General features: G+C 33.5%; 1 long non-coding RNA gene across 2 annotated transcripts; it reads left to right on the forward strand.

Annotated features, from left to right (window-relative positions):
- Positions 1-6,035: 6,035 nt before the first annotated feature.
- Positions 6,036-10,914, forward strand: LOC130451577 (uncharacterized). Of its 2 annotated transcripts, XR_008910756.1 has the most exons (4): positions 6,052-6,597; positions 6,657-7,282; positions 7,632-7,830; positions 7,884-8,202. It is a non-coding gene; the product is annotated as an uncharacterized LOC130451577 (long non-coding RNA). The 2 variants fall into 2 exon arrangements; XR_008910755.1 differs by having other exon boundaries at positions 6,036-7,282; positions 7,632-10,914.
- Positions 10,915-11,173: the final 259 nt, after the last annotated feature.

The following is an 11,173-nucleotide window of genomic DNA, read 5'->3' on the forward strand; positions in this document are numbered from 1 at the left end:
TCAGATACATTATCTGATTTATCATCATCAGATTTATATACACTATCTGATTTCTCAATATCAGATTTATTGAAACTATCTGGTTCATCATTACCAGATTTATTTTCCATCACTGAAACTTCAAATGAATCAGTTTCATTTGCGGAACCCTTATTTGTTTTGTCAGATTTTATACCTGGCCGAGACACCAAATAATTTGTCTCGTCCACAATAACATCCCTTACAACGGCATGTTTATGAGATTCTACATCCCATACTCTGTAACCATTTGGTTCATAACCAACCAGTACACCTTTCCAAGATTTATTATCGAATTTAGTTTTATTGAGTTTATCATGTACATATACAGTAGAACCAAATACTTTTAAATATTTAAACAAAGGCTTTTTGCTATGCCACAACTCATAAGGTGTCTTCATTATTTTTAATGCTCTACTCGGAATAATATTATCAAGTAAGTTGCTGTTAAAATTGCATCACCCCAGAAAACTTTATCTAAACAAGATCCAGCTATCATTGACCGAGCTTTTTCTGTAATTGTTCTAACCATACGTTCAGCAGCGCCATTTAATTGGGGAGTTCACGAAACTGTTAAATGATAAGTTATGCCTTTATTTTTACAGTAATCTTTCATATCGTTTGATAAATATTCTCTACCGTTATCTATGTATAAGTAATTTAATTTGAGATTGAAATGTGATTCACTTTTCGCGACAAAATCTTTAAATACTGAAAACACCTCTGATTTATGTTTAAGCAAATATACTACACAATAATGAGTATAATGATCAAGAAATAAGACAAAATAATTTTTATCATTTAGTGCCGTCGGAGTGATTGGACCACATACATCAGAATGTACAATAAACAATGGTCTTCTTACATGATCTCGATTTTTAACTTTATTGAAAGGTAATCGAGTTTGCTTGCCATTAATACAAGCTTCACATATCTTATCAATCGGATTAATTTCTTTTATTTCTTCAAAATTGTCTATCATATTATGTATCTTTAATTTTACAAATTTATCCTTACTTATATGACCTAATCTCTTATGCCAAATGTCATAATTTATTTTCTTATTGTCGAGTATTTTGACGACAGAATTTATTTCGTAATTTTCAATAGTAAAGTTTATTTGCGTCAAACTATTTAGTGGCTTACCTTGCATGATAAGTGTACCATTTTTACTTATCTTTACTCCATGCTGATCGAACAAGATGACCATGCCTGACTTTTGGAGCTTGGAAACCGACAGTAGATTGTATGGGACTTCTGGACTGTAAAGAACTTCTCCAATTGTCACCTTTACGTCTTTGTTGGTTGTCACATTAATTGAACCTCGTTTGGTTGCTGAAATGTACTGCTCGCTCTTGGCAACCAAAATTTTAATTGGTGTTTCAAGTGGCTCAAATGTTCTGGCGATGTCTTCTCTGTTTATAATATGATCGGATGCTCCGGAATCTAGCAAGAAAACAATTTTATTTTGATTTGTTCCAATTAATTTATTTCCACCAGCCATAAAAGTGATAGCTTGCGAATTCGGTTCCACTGATTGAGCAATTTGAGCAGCCTTATTTGTTTTTCGTTCGTTGTACTCTTGGTTTTTCTTAAAGTAAATGCAATATCTTCTTATATGTCCTATGCGGCCACACTGATAGCATTTTGTTTTATTTTTACTTTTAAAAGAGTTTTTAAAATTCTTGGATGGCTTGTGACCATTCTTAAATTTTGATTTTCCATTATAATTTGATCTCCGGAAGGGAAACTTCTTTTCACTCGATTTATCACTATTTTCGGCAACTAATATTTTTGTACTAGTATCACGATTTTGTCCTTTCACTTTAATTTCGTGATTCAATAAACGCGATTTTACAAAGTCTAAATCTAGTTGATCTTCACGTAATGTTTCGATTGCAATAGATACTGCTTCATACGATGATGGAAGTGTTTTTAATAAACTAAGTACTTTACCTGCTTCATCTATTATTGATCCAGACGCTAGCAGATCATTTACGTACGTATCAAAAATTGAAAAGTGTTCTCTTAGTGGCATATCAGGCGCTAATTTTAATTCTGAAAGTCTTTGATTCATCATCATTTGTGTTGGAAGACTTTTTCGATCATATACAGAATCTAATTTTTCAAAAATATTCTTAGCATATGTCACATCCGTAAAATGAAGCAACGAGTCCGCCAAAAGCGAACCGACAATACTATGGGCAACGTCATTCTTTTTATTCCATTTATCATTTGGAAACACAGGAATTTTTTCGTCAATAATGCTGAGTATATGGTGCTCTTTAGTAGTCATAGAGGCGGTTCAGGCAGACAGGCAGACATCCGGTCCAGCCGCTCTGACCGCAGCGCTAACCGCAAGTCGAAAGCAGTGATAACAGCGTTTACTATACTAAGTGTAAACCTTCTAATTAAGATACATTAATTAATCAATTTATTTAATTAAACAATTTAATTGCGGTGGAACTGAAAGTTTTAGACTTTTGTGTTTGAAGGATTTTGATAATTTTAGCACATCGCGCGTCAAGCATCGTAGATAATGAAGGTCTTTCGTGACAGTAAGATCCGCATTCGATAATGAATATACTTAATTGTCCGCTCTGTATATAAAATAAATATACATTTATCATGCAAACTGTGGGTATAATGAATTATATTCCGCCTTGTCTGGCCTGTATGATAACGGCGAAAAGGGTGTAGTTACTAGATTATCCAGGTCGTCGAAAAAGTTACTAAACACTCTGTATAAATAATATTAAGAATTGTGCATTTGTTGTTGAAGTGTATAAAAATTATTTTATCACAAAGCCACAAAGGACGATAAGACCAACGGTCCGTGCTGAAAAACACTTTATTCGGGTCGACGAAGTGAAAGTAGACCGTGTCTTTTTGGAAAAACAAACAGGTGCGTGTGAACAGGAGCCATTCTGAAGCATGTTTAAAAAGGTAAGTCACTTTGTTATGCATTCACAAGTATTTAACGCTTTTACTATTTATGTATCGAATATGTCTAATAAAATAATATTTTTACTGTCAATGGCTACAGAACCATTACACACACAGTTGTAGTGAGATTAGTGGTGTAGTTTATTTTAAAGGTACATGGTGGGGCAACGGCAATAGAATCGGAGTAATAGAGATTTTTACACCTCCTAAACAATAGGTAATAAAATTTTTGTTATTTATGAAAAATATAGTTTCTCCTACTAACAAGACAGCCTTGACGATTCGATATAAAATCGAGAAGCAACATCATCCAATTACTGGTAAAACTAACGTTTTATCAAAATTTACTATTTTTCTTGGTCTTCGCGATATTTTTTCTAAATTCCGTGAAAGTGTGTTTTTAACATATCTATTGAGGAATGAGCGTCTAAAAACCTCTCTCGAAACATATCTAACCGCAAGTCGAAAGCAGTGACAACAGCGTTTACTATACTACGTGTAAACCTTCTAATTAAGATACATTAATTAATCAATTTATTTAATTAAACAATTTAATTGCGGTGGAACTGAAAGTTTTAGACTTTTGTGTTTGAAGGATTTTGATAATTTTAGCAAAAAATGTTACGAATAATCACCTATTATATAATTTTGCATACAAGGTGGTAAAAAGTTTTTAGAAATTATGTAGTAATAGTTGATACAATATTCCGAGATCTTCCTTGGCTATAATTTGATTTTCTTGATCATACACTAAAAAGGCGTAAATAAAAACGTACAATGAATAGTCCGTTTCCACAGCACCTAGGCGGTAGGACTAACGATGCGCTGTATTTAATCTTTAACGTGGCAAATACATCCCCAGTAGGCCTACGAACCACTAGTTATTGCTGAATCATGTCTAGACTTTGCAGCATCTTTTCATGGCTCTTCATGAGTAGCATCTTTTAATGGCTCTTATAAATTAATGACTCTTAAATAAACTAAGCTATCACTAATTGGTGGCATCTTTTCTTGACTACTATTTGTTGGCGTCTTTTTGTGACTGTTTTAATGAGTATAAATGTAGAGTAGCATCTTTTAATGGCTCTTATAAATTAATGACTCTTAGATAAACTAAGCTATCACTAATTGGTGGCATCTTTTCTTGGCTACTATTTATTGGCATCTTTTTGTGGCTGAGTCTCCGAGATGATTCAGCAACATATCTTTTAATCATTATAAATGTAAACTTATAATATTGCACCTTGATTTAAATGGAGACTTTAAATAATTTTTCAAATTCTGTTTAATAATTTTAAAAATACTTATGTACTTTGATGAAAGGGTATAAGGAAGGGATAGGAAGGAAATAGCTATGAAAACAGCTGATATTTAATACAGCTAGCATGTTAAATCGAATGTTTCCGCAGAATAGCTATGAACTGACCTCTCAACCTCACTCTGTTTTTCTTAGGTGGATAACTTTACAAAAATACTACTTAAAAAAGATTACCAATACTAGATGCATTGCCGTTTGTATCCATAAGGAACAGAGTCATAGTTTTCAATTCGTTTCCGTTTAGTAAAAGTGGTGCGGAATACTTTAGTTACCTCTTTGGTGACGACAGAATGGTTGGTATTTCTTAATATATTTCGAGTAGTTACGTACTCTTCGGTGGCATCGTTAAGGACCATATCTTTTAATTTATCGAAATTTACTTGTTTATGTGTGCTATAATTAAGTGTTATCCCTTTAACTTTTATAATATCAATGGTTTTATCTTTATCTGTTGAATAAACCCTATAAACATAGAGCTTAGGGCCGCCTGAGACAAAGTCTGTAATATAACTGTATTCAGCTAGCTCGTCCGTCATCTCGCCGAGATAGCTTCCAATGGGGAATTATTGTGAGTGAATTGAGATAATTCGACACAATGACAAATTCGAAATTAAATTCGCAAAGAGGAATAACTCCTTTTAATGGACAGAATTATAGTATTTGGAAGAAGAGAGTGCGCATACTGTTGAAAGAGAGTAGTAATAGAGGCGGTTCAGGCAGACAGGCAGACATCCGGTCCAGCCGCTCTGACCGCAGCCCAAACCGCATGTCGAAAGCAGTGATAACAGCGTTTACTATACTACGTGTAAACCTTCTAATTAAGATACATTAATTAATCAATTTATTTAATTAAACAATTTAATTGCGGTGGAACTGAAAGTTTTAGACTTTTGTGTTTGAAGGATTTTGATAATTTTAGCACATCGCGCGTCAAGCATCGTAGATAATGAAGGTCTTTCGTGACAGTAAGATCCGCATTCGATAATGAATATACTTAATTGTCCGCTCTGTATATAAAATAAATATACATTTATCATGCAAACTGTGGGTATAATGAATTATATTCCGCCTTGTCTGGCCTGTATGATAACGGCGAAAAGGGTGTAGTTACTAGATTATCCAGGTCGTCGAAAAAGTTACTAAACACTCTGTATAAATAATATTAAGAATTGTGCATTTGTTGTTGAAGTGTATAAAAATTATTTTATCACAAAGCCACAAAGGACGATAAGACCAACGGTTCGTGCTGAAAAACACTTTATTCGGGTCGACGAAGTGAAAGTAGACCGTGTCTTTTTGGAAAAACAAACAGGTGCGTGTGAACAGGAGCCATTCTGAAGCATGTTTAAAAAGGTAAGTCACTTTGTTAGGCTTTCACAAGTATTTAACGCTTTTACTATTTATGTATCGTAATATTGTAAGATCCGACGAGAGCCGCGAGCAAGGGTTGATAGAGAATTATGAGATCTTATTGTTCGATCGATCGTAAAATATAAAAAAGAATATTTTAACACTCTGTATATAAATTATAACTCTTGTATCATTCGAAAAAATGTAAAAATATAGCGAAAGTGATAACAATATATACGTATTTATCATGTTTGAAAAAATATACCTTTTGTGGTTTTTTTCATTCGAAATAAAACTATGGTCAAAAGTTGATGCCTTGAAACTTCAGCTTGCTAATAATCCATTTTTGTGGTTTTCACTTCCGTATGACTTTGCAGCGCACAGAAATGCAGTTTTTATTTCAAGGGCAGCCTAGAAATGATATTTTAAATTTTAAAATTAATCTTTTACAAAGATAACAGTTGCGATTTATATAAAGCATTTTGTTTTTCAAAACAGGAACGCTAATAGAAACGTTATCATATTCTAGGTTTTATGAACAGTTTACTTCAAAAAGAAGGGTCGTTGTTTTTTTCCACAACTTGTTGGTATCATATAGATGTTTTTTAAAATGACTAAAACTAGGAACATATTGTTCCATACGCTAAAAGTTTTTACCATTTGTGCAACGTGATAAATATGTATTACAGGGTGATATATTTAAAATGCCTTATTTAATTGAAAATACCCATGTGAGATGTTGCCAAGTAGTGAGAGCACAAGTTATTGAGGTTTCGTTTCCTATGTACTAAAGTGTAGTAGAGTTGTATAAATCTGAAAAAACAGGATTTTTATTTATTGCGACTATGGGAGGTAAGCATGTCATAAAAAAGTCTGCTGAGCTTTTATTGTTTTTTCAGATAGAATAGTACCAAATAGTATTAAAAATCCTGTTGTGATACGTCACAACGGAGAGAAAAAATATCGTAAGTAAAGAAAAAAGTTAAGGAAATAGAAAGTTAAATTTTATTTTTTTCTTTTTCAGGCACATAGACGCATGAGGCAGCGCTTGAAAGAAATGATTCGTATAGAACTGTGTGACGATTTGCCAACAGGGTCACACTTTCTATCTCACGAGTCTTTCACCATATGGACCGGGGGCAACTACACCCTGATGTAGAATTATCTTACATTAAGGGTGGTTTAGGTTTTATTGTGTTTATTAAAAGGATAGAAGTCTAAAATGAGATTGATGTTGTATTCTTTCTCTAGAGATAATCATCCTATATTAAAAATCTGTAGAGTTTACTCAATCTTGAAGCAACCACAGGGTAAATGAAACTGTAGACAATCTTAAAAGATCCATTTTGTATCTATAATATATAGTACATCATAAAAGGATAACGCTAACTTGTGTAACTTTTGACGTAGCGATTTGTGGACATAAACTATATAAAAGTAAATACATATGCATATAACTATAAACATGATGACTTCGGTAACACGGGTGCTGCACCGAACCCCTTTTAAGAAACAAGGAGTAAGAAAACAAATACATTAAACGAGGAGTACACCAAATAGATTATGAAAATAAGGCAGTGACACATTTTAGAAACTTGTGGAAAATGACGAAGGAATTTTTAGGAGACCCAAAGTTTTAACTTTAGAGCTGTAAGTTTTTGTACCTTTTTGTAGTTATAATATTTTACACAGTCTTACCTAATAATATAAATAATGAAAAGTCTTCATCATATGTGAGATGTTGCCAAGTGCTTGGGTTGCGAGATAGATGTGTTGAGGTTTCGTTTCCGTATACATTTTCTGAGTGGTAGTCCAAATCATATATATCGGTTTAGGGGTCATCGTGTTTATTCTTTCTCTATATAGACATCCTATATTAAAATTTTGTAATAGAATACAGAAGCAGATGGTGTTTTTTCAAAAATACACGAATTCTCAACAAAAAATACAACGAAAAATGTGTGGTGCTACCTATTTAAAATAGTTGTTTTCATTCCAGCAAGTCAATAACTCAACATTAGATGGTCAAAATGCACATGAGATATCAAAGAAAAATAATAGTAATAAATAATAATCAGTGAGTGTTATAGAAAAAACCTCAGATAATCATTTATAAAATCAAAAGTGCCGTAAACAACTCTTGTGGCTTATAAAAGCTGCTGATATCTTTTAAAGCTTATTAAATTAGAAGTGACCATGTAAGTGTAATCAACTTTATATTATTGGTAAAATTAATGAATTATGTTTTTAGGAACGAGTTTGTAGAAAAATTTAAGAAATCGGCTACATACCAGCTGGCACCGGTAGGTACCCGCTGGGTCTTTTGTGCCCCCGACCCCTTTGTGGTAATTAAAAATAGATGTAGGTCGTTTTATAATATTTTTAAACCGAAAATTTAACATATTTTTTGCAGGGTGTCTGGTTCGACATAACGCGTAAGTAAACAAGAGGTTTTAAAATAAAATTAGTATGTTAAAAACGTACCTTTTTTACAGCGAGCCAACGGAATTGTAAGTACTCAAAATGTAAAACCGATCCAAAAATCATCGATTTTCTTTTTTTCTAGTGTATCAACGGCATCAGGACTTTTGGTCCTAAATGACCCGTGAGTTTCTAATCTTCAATTTTATATTAAAACAGAAATAATTATTTCATATTCTTTTTTCAGAGATCTGATGAGAACTTCGCCGGTTGTAAGTATTTAATATATAAAACTTTATGAAATTTTATATTTTGTATGTACTAATCTGTAGTAACATTTTTTCAGATGGAAACATAAAAATAAAAAATAGAGTTTTTCTTGTTTTTAATTACCCTCGCCCAGTACTTAACCAAAGTCCTTTATTCCCCCATTATCCTGAGGGTGAAGTAGTCAAGTTTTATAGAAATTTGATGAAAGTGTCTACCTCCCCGCTTGGTCACCCTTGGACAACTTTTTATGTTGACTAACAGACACAACTTACCAAATATTATTCATAAATTAACATAAATGAATTAAATGTAAGCTTTTAACGGTCTATTTTATTCTAAAATAATTTTAAAAGACTACAGTTTCAACTGCTAAAAATAAGTAGTGGTGTTTATTTTGAAAAGTGTTCATAAAATGTAAAATTGTATTAAATATAATTATTTGTAGCGATGATATGTTGAAGTTGTTGGGAGAGCCGGTCCTCTACGAGTAAGTTATTAATACACAAATATTTATATCATTACATTTAAATTCTGATATAGAATATACGAGATATCCGACCTGAAATGATAATACGTTTTAAAAAAAGAATAAAAACAGAATAATCATTTTTTAGCTGTGAAGTTCTGACTAGCGCGTCAGAAGACGAAAATTATTAGAGGAAATGCATTTCATTTCTAAACAGTGTATATTCTTCCTCTATTATTTTAATAACACAATAATAGCCACTTTCATCCAATCAACCCAGTTATCCCTCTAACATTAGAAAATTGAAAGAAAAAAGCCCTAGAAAAAATATGTCAAGTTTGTAAAAATGTTTTATTTTAAAAACACTATAAGTATTTTCGAAAAATTAAACTGAAACAAAAAAATGAACAACCAACTTAGCTATCCCCTCTAACATTAGAAAATTGAGAAATCATAATAGAAAAGAAAAAATCCCTAGAAAATTATGTCAAAATTTGTAAATTTTTTATTTTAAAAAGCGCTATAATTATTTCGAAAAACTGAAACAAAAAATGAGCAAGGCATGAATTGTTTTTTCTAAAACTATTTTATATTCCGTTGAAAAATAAGGTTAACATTGACAGATAGTTACCAGAAGCATGAGTGAAAACTATTAAAAAGTATATGTTACAAATACCCGCTTATTTTCCACAATAAGGTATGTTATTCCTCTCTAGGGAGCGGTGGTACATATGTCTCCTCATCCCTTGGAATGGAGTATTCTCGCTCTACACTTTCCCGTATCTTTACCACCCCCGACAGAAGAAAGACACCACCTGCTCACTGGTTTCTATTGCTAAGATTAAATACTGCAAGTCAGGTACGTGTCAGATACATGTCAGGTATGTGTCAGATATACGTCAGGTGTACGTCAGTCAGGTACGACAGCTTACACGTCACAGCTTTGGCAGAAGCGACAGCTTACGTGGTACAGCGTTGCTAGAAGCGACAGCGTCGTTAGATGGGTCAGCTTACGTGTCACAGCGTCGTTAGATGGGTCAGCTTACGTGTCACAGCGTCGTCAGATGGGTCAGCTTACACGTTACAGTGTCGTCAGATGGGTCAAATAACGTTGACAGCTATGACAGATAACGTTGACAGGTGTCACATCGTCGTCAGATGCGTCAGCTTACGCGTCGTCAGGTACGTATCAGGTACGTGTTAGGTACGTGTCAGGTACGTGTCAGATACGCGTCAGGTACGTGTCAGATACGCGTCAGGTATGTGTCAGATATACGTCAGGTGTACGTCAGTCAGGTACGTGTCAGTGGAAAGGCAGATATCAATGCTGTAAATAGAACTTCACTCGCATATAATGTTCATTTAATATCAGGATGTCAGATAAGCAACAGGTGCCAAAGCTTGCTAAAGCTGTTCGAGAAAAGTATAATTTACTTAAAAGGTCTGAACGTGGCCATGAAGAACAGCTTCAACGTATATTTAAACCTGTGACAGAACCACTTGAAACTATATTATCAAATCAAGACGGACATATACAACACGTAACAGAACAACCAAATCACGATTTACAGGATATAGAGCAGCCACCATCAAATCAATACAGTGTTACATGCAACGACAATGATTCGATATATGGACCTGTGCTTCAAAATAGAGAATTCAATGACGAAAATATAATTGTAGACAACAAAATATTTAAAAATACACCCGGCTTACAACAGCTAGTGTTTTGCAGAACCCCGCGAGCTTTTACCATCACCGATTTGCAACTATATAGGCAAATATTGGAACTGTCGGGGTACATAGAGATTCAAGAGGGTTTTTAAAACATCAACAACGATCAACTAAATTTGATGAGATTATTAAGCCTCTATGTAAGAACAATTGCCGTAGAAAAGTGAGGAAATATCCAAGACAAACTACGTGGCTCCAAGGTTGGACAGACCCGAACGTACTTGTTGATCGTCTAAAACAGCTCAACAGAGAAGATGACGAATTCCATCAAATAATTCACGAACTTAAGACAGCAGGTATCATCGAATAAAAATAAGTTGAATTCCGTTCTACAGCGAAGATGCCAAATGGACCAAATAATCTCGTAAACACACTTAAATATCTAAACAAAGAAGAAGAATTTGGGAAATAATTGAGAAGCTCAGGCGAGCAGACATAATCGAATAAAAGACATTTCCAAAGGCTCTGGTAGTCATTTCAAGACGAACCGTTCTAGAGTGAAGATGCCTATTTGTGCTTGGGGGAAAGCGTGTAACTGCAGCGACTGCGGATTAAGTTTTTGTTCTTTTTGTCAGAAAAAAGAAGTATACCAGCACGATGAAGAGTACAATTGTGACCGGAAAGGAATCGAATATTACAAGTTCACAGCT

The sequence above is a fragment of the Diorhabda sublineata genome, chromosome X, assembly GCF_026230105.1.
Source record: "Diorhabda sublineata isolate icDioSubl1.1 chromosome X, icDioSubl1.1, whole genome shotgun sequence".
Taxonomy (NCBI): domain Eukaryota; kingdom Metazoa; phylum Arthropoda; class Insecta; order Coleoptera; family Chrysomelidae; genus Diorhabda; species Diorhabda sublineata.